The sequence below is a fragment of the Castor canadensis genome, chromosome 15, assembly GCF_047511655.1.
Source record: "Castor canadensis chromosome 15, mCasCan1.hap1v2, whole genome shotgun sequence".
In the NCBI taxonomy this organism is placed as follows: Eukaryota; Metazoa; Chordata; class Mammalia; order Rodentia; family Castoridae; genus Castor; species Castor canadensis.
This window is the reverse complement of record NC_133400.1, coordinates 46,477,319-46,488,458: the sequence shown is the minus strand read 5'-3', so window position 1 is coordinate 46,488,458 and position 11,140 is coordinate 46,477,319. Positions and strand designations below refer to the sequence as shown.

The window sequence follows — 11,140 nt, the reverse complement described above, 5'->3', positions numbered from 1 at the left end:
AGATGAACCAATGTGGGTTGTAATACACATGTGCATGGAAGCAACTCTAGGAATCTCTATATATGTATCTATGTTTATCTCCACCTAGCAAAAAAAACTATATCTTTCTTATTATCTCTAATTTTTCTCAACAACAGTGGAGAACAAGTGGGTGGGGTAGGGAGAGGTGCCCCAAAAAACATATACACATGTGAGTAAATGTAAAAACAACAACAACAAAAAAGAAAAGGGAAAAAAATGAAACCAAAGAGAGCAGCTTTCAAATAATAATAGTAATACAGTTTGGTAAGAAAGGATATCGGCCAAGAATATTCTAGCACATAGCCATGTGTAAATTGTGACATATAATTAGTTGCAAAACATTATAATCTACAGCAAATTTGTAAGATGTAGTCCATTGAATTACTCTGAAACTCAACAAAATTAAAGCCAACAGAAATCACACAAGTGTTCTCTTCACATTCATCATTCTTGACACAAAGCATCTGCATTTGACCTTAGGCTTTCATTTTGCTAGGATTGTTTCATGTCATTCCTTCATAAAATGGCTCAAAGCTACCTCTTAGTAGAAAGTCTCTTATCCCTTCCTCTCATTTTCAAAATCCATAATATCTAAGGAGGTTTCAAGGACATGGCTTTGAGGTATTTAGGACTGCATCAATCATTGCTTCCCAGAATAAGACTATGAAATTAAAATGCTAATTAATGAATTTTTGTGAAAACATTTCATTAGCATATATTAGATGTAAGGGGTGAAGGGTTTATTGCAACACTAAAGCAATCTCCAATAAATAACCTAACCTTATGATGTATTTCAAGTTCTTAAAAAATCAAGGATAAGCCAATTCCAAATTCAGTAGAAGGAGAGAAATAAAGATCAGAACTGAAATTAATGAAATGGAAAAATAAAAGAACAATACAAAGAATAAGTGAAACAAAGAGTTGGGTCTTTAAGGTAATAAAATTTTCAAAAACTTAGAACACCCAAATTAATAAAATTAGACACAAGAAGATAACATTATAAGTAATACCATTAAAATTCAGGAAATTATTAGGGAATGCTTTGAAAATGTATTGGTCAAATGAATTTCAAGATGTAGCATAAATGGGTAACTTTCTTGACACATATAACCTATCAAAATTGAACCAAGAAGATACAAATAACACAAACAGATCAACAGCAAACAATGAGATTAAAATGGTAATTAAAATCTTCTTAACAAAGGAAAGCCCATGACCAAATTCACCACTGAGTTGCATCAGACCTTGTAAGAAAAACTAACAGCTATGCTTAAACTATGCAACAAAATACAAACAGAAGAAATCAATAAAAATTCATTCAATGAAAACAGGGTTAACAAAACTGGGTAAGGATACACCAAAAGAAAAAAAACTACAGGCTAAGATCCTTAATGAAAGTAGTTCCAAAAGCCTGTAAGAAAATGCTTACAAATAGAATTCAACAGCACATTAAAAAAATCCAGAGCCAATGGGCAACGATGATTATGATGACTACTCCAAGGATCTGAACCAGTACTACCCATCTAAGGACAGCCAAGGGCGAGGATTAAGTTGGGGCCATGGCCAGGGGTTCCAGAGGCTGAGGGAAAGGGATGGGCAGCGGCCTGGGTTGAGGTGGCAGCGGAGGAGGAGGGATGAACAAAGGTGGAATGAATGACGATGAGATGACTTCTATGACGATGACAAGAGCGAAGGCGGTGGGAGCTTCCCGAGAAGCGACCAGACAAGCCCCACCAGCAGTCTGACAAGAAAGGCAAAGTCATCTGCAAGTACTTCGTGGAAGGGCGGTGCACATGGGGAGGCCACTGTAATTTGTACCATGACATCGAACTGCCAAAAAAACTGCGAGCGGTACAAGTTTAACATCACCGGTTTCTGAGCCAGGTAGGAGAACTGCCCATACATGCTCGGTGACTTTCCGTGTAAGTTATACTACACGACTGCGAACTGCATCAATGGTGACGACTGCATGTTCTCCCACGACCCTCTAACAGAAGAGACCATAGAGCTTCTGGACAAGATGTTAGCCCACGATGCAGAGGGACGTGCGGAGGATGAAAAGGAAGTGGAGGACCTGAAGAAGCAGGGCATCAACCCTCTGCCCAAATCCCCCCAACCCCCAACCCCCGCGTGGGCCTCCTGCCCATACCCCCTCAGCCTCCTGGCTCCCGATCCCCACCTCTCTCAATGGCCGGCCCATGAAGGGGGGTCCCTCACTTACCTTGCCACCTCCTCCTCTGCCCCCTGGGCCCCCCCAGATGCCCATGCAAGTGCAGGAGCCACTGTTGCCACAGCAGCAGCTGCGGCAGGACATGTACAACAAGAACATCCCCTCCTGGCTTGAGATTGTGGTGTGGCTCACGGAAGAGCTGGCTGAGAAGCTGGCTGTGAGGGTCCCAGGACCTTGCAGACCCATGGGTCCTGGGCCTAACATGGGACACCCAGGGCCCATGGGAGGCCCCATGCACCCGAGATGGGCCCTGGCATGAACCCTGGCCCGCCCATGGGTCCTGGCTGCCCCAGATAATGCCTTTTGGCCCTGGAGACTCCCTGAACTCTGGAATGATGCCGCCCATCCCACCAGCCCAGAATGTCTATGAAAACTTTTACCACAGAAGGAAGGCATGGAAATGGAGCCAGGACTCCTTGATGACACAGAGGACTACTGGTACTAAGAAGAGCTGCCAGGGCAGCCTGGGGAGCCCTTCTTCCTGAGCACCCTCTGGAGCCTGACAGCTTCTCCGAGGGAGGGCCCCCAAGCCGGGTGAAGCCAGCACAAGTGTTCCTGATATCCTGCCCTCAGCCCCAAGGGCTCTGTAACTGAGGATCCAGCAGAAGCAGCAGGAAGAGGAGGAAAGAGCCAGGAGGCTGGCTGAGAGCGACAAGCAGGACCAGGAGAATGAGGAAGGGGACACTGGAGAATGGTACTCAAGTGATGAGGATGAAGGTGGGAGCAGTGTCACCTCCATCCTTAAGACCCTGAAGCAGCAGACATCCAGTAGATCCCAGGCCTCAGTTGGAGAACTGAGCAGCAGTGGGCTGGGAGACCCTCGCCTCCTGAAAGGACACCCTACAGCCGGCCGACCCCCTCTTCAGCCAGGATCCCAGACTCTTTCACCATGCTTAGGCTGCTGGTAGCTCAGGCCCCGGGGACACAGGGCCCTCTGACCCTCGGCTCCCTGCCCACCTCCAAGCCTGAAGGCAGCCTGCATTCCAGCCCCACTGGCCCTGACAACTCCAAGGGGTCTGCACTGCCTGCTGCAGAGGAGGACGAAGGGGAGCGGGCCCTGCTGGAGAAGGTACTTAGCAGCTCCTAGACCCCTTTTGCCTGGGCACCCACTGCAGGACCCACGGTCACAGCTGCAGCAGTTTAGCCACATCAAGAAGGAAGTGACCCTGAGCAAGACAAGCTTTGCCCTCACAGTGCTCTGGAACCCCGAGGACCTGATCGCCCTGCCCATCCCAAGCAGGACGTGGTGCCACCCGTGCCCGCCGCCCTGCAGTCCCTTCCTTCCCTGGACCCCAGGCTGCACCACTCTACCCCCACGGGCTCCTTGGACAAACTCATAACACAGAATAAACAGAATGTTCTTATCTCAGCAGTAGGGCAGGAGTTCAAGGCTGAGCACTGTCCTAAATCACCTTTCAAATCATATGGACAAATTGAGTAAGGACCAAGCTGCTTAAAATTAACTTAAAATATTCCACAATATAATTTTATTGAGAAATGGAGGCATGAATGATATTTCTTAAAAAACAAATTGTACTCATGGAGACACAAACTGGTAAAAATCAAACAACACAATGAAGAAGAACATAGGTTTGAGATAAGCATAAACTTGTATGACGGTTTTGAAAAATTTTTAAAGATTTGAAAAAATCCAAAAATTCATAGATGACCCACATAACATAGAAATATTTTTAAATAATTAACAAAAATATCTGTCATGAATCTGTGCAACCTATGTAGAAAATGGTCTACTTCATCGTTAATTAACATACAATATACACAAATCTATTCTGAAAAGTTAAAATGGATCAAAATGTATGTACACACACACAAACACACAGTGTTCATGGCGTCATTTGAAGACGAGAGAAACTTAAACAAACGTGAAGATTTCAAATTATATCACTGCAGTACTAGAATAATATGATAACCTCCTCCTATTTTGTGGTGAGATCAAGCTTTTATAATCACCCACTCAAGATGTATAACGCAAAACCATATCCATTGTGAGCAGTTTATCTCACCAGTATTGCTCATTGTGACTGAATTGAGTTTTCACAGTTCTCATGTATTTTCACTATATGTTACACATTTAGCACGTACAAACCTGTGTTTATAGGCTATTTATGCTATAATTAAGTTCATTAATTATACAGTAGGCAATAAGTTTTAGGAAGGCCAACCATACATGCAAATTTTGGACTGCCAATAGTTTGGAATAGCTCACTCCTTACTATTATTGAAGAGTCAACAATATATCAATAATCATGTGATAAGAAAATGAACTGAAACTTTAAATAAAATTAAGTTTGTCAGGTAAGTTTAAAAAGTATGACTCACTCTATGTGGCAATAAGAAATAGACTTTAAATATAAGGACAGAAGTTGGCTAAAAAGCTGAAAAAATATACCTTACTAACACTTGATGAAATAATGTTAGATAGGAATATCTATGTTAATATAAATGTAGGCATCAGAGAATATCTATGGTAAGTAAAACAGTCTTTATTGATAATAGGATAATTGGTCATGAGTGATTAATTGATTATGCATCCAATTATTACTTCAAAATGCAAGAACAAAAACTGATAGAATTACAAAAGAAGTAGACCAAATTCCAAGTGTCATATCAGATTCCACTACCACTTACTCAATAAATGATAGAAAAATACATAGATCATCTACAAGAATATCAGACTTAAACAAAATCATACTTTTTAAAAAATGATTAGTTGCATATTTAGTGGCTATACAAAATCTTAGTAAAAAGATTAAGTCAAAATATTTTAATCCATGCAATCCCCTGATCAAAAAGAGACTTGGAAATCAATAACAAAATAACTCTGGAAGACACCTATATATTTGAGTACTAAGTAACTTTTATCTAAACAACACTAAGTCACAAAGTCAATGAAAACAGAAACAAGAAAGCATTTTAAACTGAGCAAACATAACAAGATATCAGAATTTGTGGACTATTCCTATTGCAGCATTGAAATGACAATTTTAGCACTGAATATTCCTATAGGAAGAATTGTAATTCAACAGCCATGACTTCTAACTAATGATTGAGAAAAGGCCAAACTAAGCAAAAAAAAAAAAAAAAGGCAGCAGAAGAAAATAAACATTTAGTGTGTGCCTTCAAAATTCATTTGCTCAAATCTAATCACAGAGTGATGGCATTAGGAAGCAAAGATAATAAAGTAATGGAGGCAGAGCATTTATGAATGGAATTAGTGCTCTTAAAAAAGAGATACTAGAAATTTCATATTTCATGAATGTTTTTTCTTTATTGTTGTGCTTTGGGGGGTACATTGTGACATTTATAAAGCTTCTTACAATATATAAATTATATCATACTTGAATTCACCCTTTTCCACTTCTCCTGTTTATCTCCCCATCCCCTGAGTCATGGCACAGTTTCAACAGGTCTCATTTTGCATTTACAAGCATATATACACATTTTCTGCACCATATTCACTCTACTACCTCCTTTCCCCACCACCTCCCCTCTCCCATGGTGTCAACCCTCTCACCTGGGCAGGACCTGGTCCACCATATTGTTCTCTAATTTTACAGATGAGAAAAAAGAAAACATGACATTTTTTGCTAGTTTGAGATAAAGATAGCTACACAGGGAGTTTCCTAGTGATATTTCCATGCTTGTATGTGTTGTACCCCACAATTGGTTTGTTTCCTGTAATTATCTGCATTCTACCTTAGTCCCTTTCTTAAGGTGTTTTCAGCCAATTTAACATTTGTATATTCATTCATGTATTGAGAATATATCACCCATATTCAAGTTCTTAATTTCCTTCTTTTACCCCACCCTTCCTGTGCATGACCTCCCCTTTGTGTGACAAGTGTTTCATAATATTGCTGCAATTGTATTGTCTACATTGCACATATGAGAGAAAACATGGTTTTTGACTTTCTGTGTCAGGCTAATTTCATTTAAGATAATGTTCTCCAATTCCAACAATTTACCTTCCAGTGACAAAATTTCATTCTTCTTTGTGGCTGAGTAAAATTCCGTATTTGTATACAAATACCACATTTTATTAATCTATTTGTCAGTAGTGGGGCTCTGTTCAGTTCATTTGCCCATTTCTTCACTGGGTCATTGATTCTTTGACAGTTTAGTTTTTTGTGATTTTGTATATTCTGGTTATCAGTCCCTTCTCTGATGTATAGCTGGCAAAGATTTTCACCCATTCTGTTGGTGGCCTCTTCACTTAGGGACCATTTTTTTATTGTGCAGAATCTTTTAATTTCATATAATCCCATCTGTCAATCATTTCTCATAGTTGTTGAGCCACCTGAGTTCTACTGAGGAAGTCCTGGCCTATGTTTATTGCTTCCAGTATATTCCCTGGTCTTTCCTATAGTAGCTTCAAGATTTCAACTCTTATGTTAAGGTCCTTATCCACTTTGATACTGTAAAGGGTGATAAACATGGATCTGGTTTCAGTATTCTGAAGGTAGATATCCAGTTTTCTGCAGATAGTTATTCAGTTTTCCCAGCAACATTTGTTGAACAGGCTGTGTTTCCTCCATCCTATGTTTTTGGTGCCTTTGTCATAAATTAGGTGGGCATAACTGCAAGGATTCATATATGTTCCCGCTATTCTGTTCCACTGGCCTGCATATCTATTTTTGTGCTAGTCTGTTGTTTTTATTGCTATGGTTCTGTAGTATAGATTGAAATCAGGTATTGTGATAACTCCAGCATTGCTCATTTTGCTCAATATTGTTTTAGCTATTCGTGGTTTTTTTGTGTTTCCAAATGAACTTCAGGGTTGATTATTCATTCTCTGTGATTTGTGCCATTGGAATTTTGATTGGAATTGCACTGAACATGTAGATGCTATTCATGGTACAGCCTTCTTACTATATTGATTCTGCCAATCCATGAGCATGCGAGAGATTTCCATCTTCTGTAGGCTTCTTTAATTAATTTAATTTAATTAAGGTGGGGAGGAGGATGACTGAAAAAACACTCAGGGAACAGATTCAGAGATCAGGTTCAACTTTAATGTGTAATAAGCAGCAGTTAAATACTCTGTTTAGAGGAAGTTTAGCAGGTTGAAAAGTTTACTAGGTGTGCAAGCAAGAATTGAGGAGGTAAAACAGACACCAGCTGGGCCCTGATGGGTCAGAGTGTTTATGCAATCGCCTCTATTGCAAACAAGGCTTTATGGCAAGTGAGCAGGTTGCTCCACTTGTTTTCAGCCAGGGCAAGATACAATTGCCTTAACTCTTTCCCTGCCGGACCAGTGTGGCTGCACAACTGGGAATTCTCCACAAATTTCTTTCTTCAGTGCTTTATAGTTTTCCTTGTGGAGGTCATTTATGTCCTTTGTTAAGTATATGCCTAGGTATTTTATTTTTCCTCACTATTGTAAAACAGATTTTTTCCTATATTCTTTCTCAATTGGTTCATTGTTGGTGTATAGAAATGCTACTGATTTTTGTACATTGATTTTGTATCCTGCAACTTTGATGACACTGTTTATGGTGTCTACAAGTTTTTTGGTGGAATTTCACAGTTCTTTTCGTTATAGGGTCATGTCGTCTGCAAAAAGCGATAGTTTGACTTCTTCCTTACCTATTTGTGTTCCCTTAAATTCTTCTTCCTATTGTATTGTTATAGCTAGGATTTCCAAAACTATGTTGTGTAGGAGTAGAGTGGGCACCCTTATCTTATACTGTTTTTAGGGGAAATGTTTTCAGTTTTTCCCCATTAAGTATGAAGTTGGCTATAGGTTTGAATTATATAGCCTTTATTACATTGAAATACATTCCTTCTATTTCTAGCTTCATCAGAGCTTTTATCATGAAAGTGTGCTGAATTTTATCAAAGGCTTTTCATGCATGTACTTAGATGATCAAGTAGTTTTTGTCTTTGCTTCTGTTAATATGGAGTATTGCATTTAATGAGTTGCAAGTGTGGAACCATCCCTGCATCCCTGGGATGAAGCTGATTCAATCATGTTGTATGATCTTTTTTATATGCTGTTGAATTTGGTTTGCAATTATTTTATTGAGGATTTTCACATTTATGTTCATAAAATATATTGGCCTATAATTATCTTTTTGTTGTATCCTTGTCTAATTTTGGAATGGCTTTATAGAAGGAGTTTGGAAATGTTCCTTCCCTTTCTATTTCATGGAAATGGCTAAAGAGTGCTGGTATTAGTACTTCTTTAAAGTTCTCCTTTTCTGGGAAAATTTTTATTGCTGCTTCAATTTCATGGCATGCTATAGAACTATTTAGGTGGTTAGTATCCTCATGGTTCAATTTTGGATGGTCACATGTATCTAGATATCTGTCTGTTTCTTCTAGATTTTCCAACCTATTTGAATATAGGTTTTCAAAGAGGTTCCTGATGATTCCCTGGATTTCCTTGGTGTTTATTGTTATCTCTCTTTTTGGTATTTGATTTTATTAATTTTGGTCTTTTTCTGTCCTCCTTTTACTCAGATGTGCCAGGGGTTGTCAATCTTGTTTATTTTCTCAAAGGACCAGCTTTTTCTTTCATTCTTTGTATGGATTTTTTGGACTCTGTTTCATTGATTTGGGGCCATATTTTTATTATTTCTCTCCTTCTGCTGGTTTTGGGTTTAGCTTGTTCTAGGAGTTCTCTCTAGGAGTTTGAGATGCAGCATTAGGTCATTTATTTGAGGTCTTTCTATATTTTTAATATAGGCACTTGAGGTTTTAAACTTTCCTCATAGGAATGCCTTTGCTGTGTCCCATAAATTCGGTTGGGTTGTGTTTTCATGTTCATTAAATTGCAGGAACTTTCTGATTTCTTCTCTTATTTCTTTTATAACCCACTGATCATTGAGCAATGTGTTGTTCATTCTCCAGCTGTTTGAGTATTCTCTGCTGCTTCTTTTACTGTTGAGTTCTAATTTCATTGCATTGTGGTCAGACAGTAAATGTGGTTATTTCAGTTTTCTTATATTTGTTGAAACATATTTTGTGCCTGAAGGTATGATCTATTTTGGATAATGTCCCACGGGTTACTAAGAAGAATGTATATTGTGCTATTGCAGGATGAATACTCTGTAGTTGTCTTTCAGGTCCAGGAGATATACGGTATCATTCAATTTCAGAATCTCTTTGTTGATTTTTTTTGTCTAGAAGACCTAGTTTTGGTGATAGAAAAGTATTAAAGTCTCCGACTATGACTGTGCTGTGGTCTTTTTGTGACTTAAAGTCCACTAGTGTATGTTTAATGAACTTGTTTGCACTGGCATTAGGCAAATATATATTGGTAATTGTTATTTCCTCCTAGTGTGTTGCTCCTTTTATTAGTATGAATTGAGCTTCCTTGTCTTTTCTGACTAACTTAAGTTTGAAATCCAATTTATCTGAAACATGTACTGCTAGTCCTTCCTGTTTTGGGGGGTATTAATTTTGTAAATCTTCCACACTTTTTCCCTAAGACAGATTTTGCTTCTGTCAAGAAGGTGGATTTCTTATAAACAAAAGATTTTTGGGTCTAACTTGTGAATCCAAACAGTTTACCAAATGGTGTTTTTTGATGGGGGAGTTGACTCCATTAACATTCAGTGTTAACATTGAGAGGTATGTGGTGATTCCTGCCATTTGGATGTTTTTGTTGTTTAAGGATTTGCATGTGTACAGTCAATTCTATACCACTCTATGAGTACTTGTCTATTTTTCTCATGAAGTTTAATACTTCCCCTCCTGTCATGGTTATGTTTGTTTTCATCTTCTGTGTATACAATTCACTTCTGAATCTTCTGTAGTTGTCATATAGTAGTCATATATTGTTTTACTTTCTGGATATCATGGAAGGCTTTTATTTCACTGTTGATTTTGAATGTTACCTTTGCTGGGTACAGTATCCCAGGACTGAAATTGTTTTCTTTCACTGCTTGAAATACCTTACTCCATGCCCTTCTTGCTTTTAAGGTTTCTGTTGAGAAATCTGCTCTTATGTTGATGAGTGTACCTTTATATGTTAATTGATTTTTCTCTCTTACACCCTTCAAAATTATTCCCTTGCTTTCTGTGCTATTTGTTTTAATTTAAATGAGATACAAGACATTTTTTCACTACTTTTTCCATGTGAGGACATAGCAAAAAGGTGGCCATATATGAACCCAGAAGCAGGTCCTCACCAGACACCAAATATACTTGTGGCTTGATTTTGGCCTTCCTGGCCTTCAGAACATTGGGAAATAAATTTTTTGTTAATATTTAGTGTTTTGTGTTAGGATGCTGTACTGCACAGGAGACCAGTAAGGTGGAAACTTCCAAGAGTCCTCAAACACTTCCTGACTATTGTTGTTTGACCAAAGAAGACATTTCTTTTAATAAGCTTTACATAAGTATTTTTATTGATACATAGTCTTCAAAAGATAAACCAAAGACAAATTAAAATAAAATATTCCCTAGTTTTTAAGAATGATAATCCTTTCTTTTATCTAAAATAATTTCTATCTTCTAGTAACAGCTCTAAGATGATGTTCATAAAGAAGTAGTTCTCTTTAATGTGGGGTTAAAACTTACCTCACAGCACGGGGAACGAGGAACTAAGTCTATATTTTATCAAGCCACTCCCTACCTACCCCAATGAACTGGTTTATCTTAAGTGGAATACCAACCAACCAAAAAGGCTTACCTTAGCATCAACTCATAAAAATTTCATGCACAAAAACAGACAAGAAACGTCAATACAGAAACAAAATACTCAATTAAGTATCCAGCCATTTTTATTTAACAAATAACTTCAGTAAATAGCATTGTAAATAGTGAAGTACTAAAATTAAAATGCACTTAAAACAGGGATGTGAATAGTATGAAACAGACAAGCAACGCTAGCAGTGAGTGGGAAGTACACAAAGGTCTGTT

General features: G+C 38.4%; 1 pseudogene; it reads left to right on the top strand.

Moving 5' to 3' along the window:
* The first annotated feature begins 1,489 nt into the window (after positions 1–1,489).
* LOC109701892 (zinc finger CCCH domain-containing protein 4 pseudogene) lies at positions 1,490–3,692 on the top strand (annotated as a pseudogene).
* Positions 3,693–11,140: the final 7,448 nt, after the last annotated feature.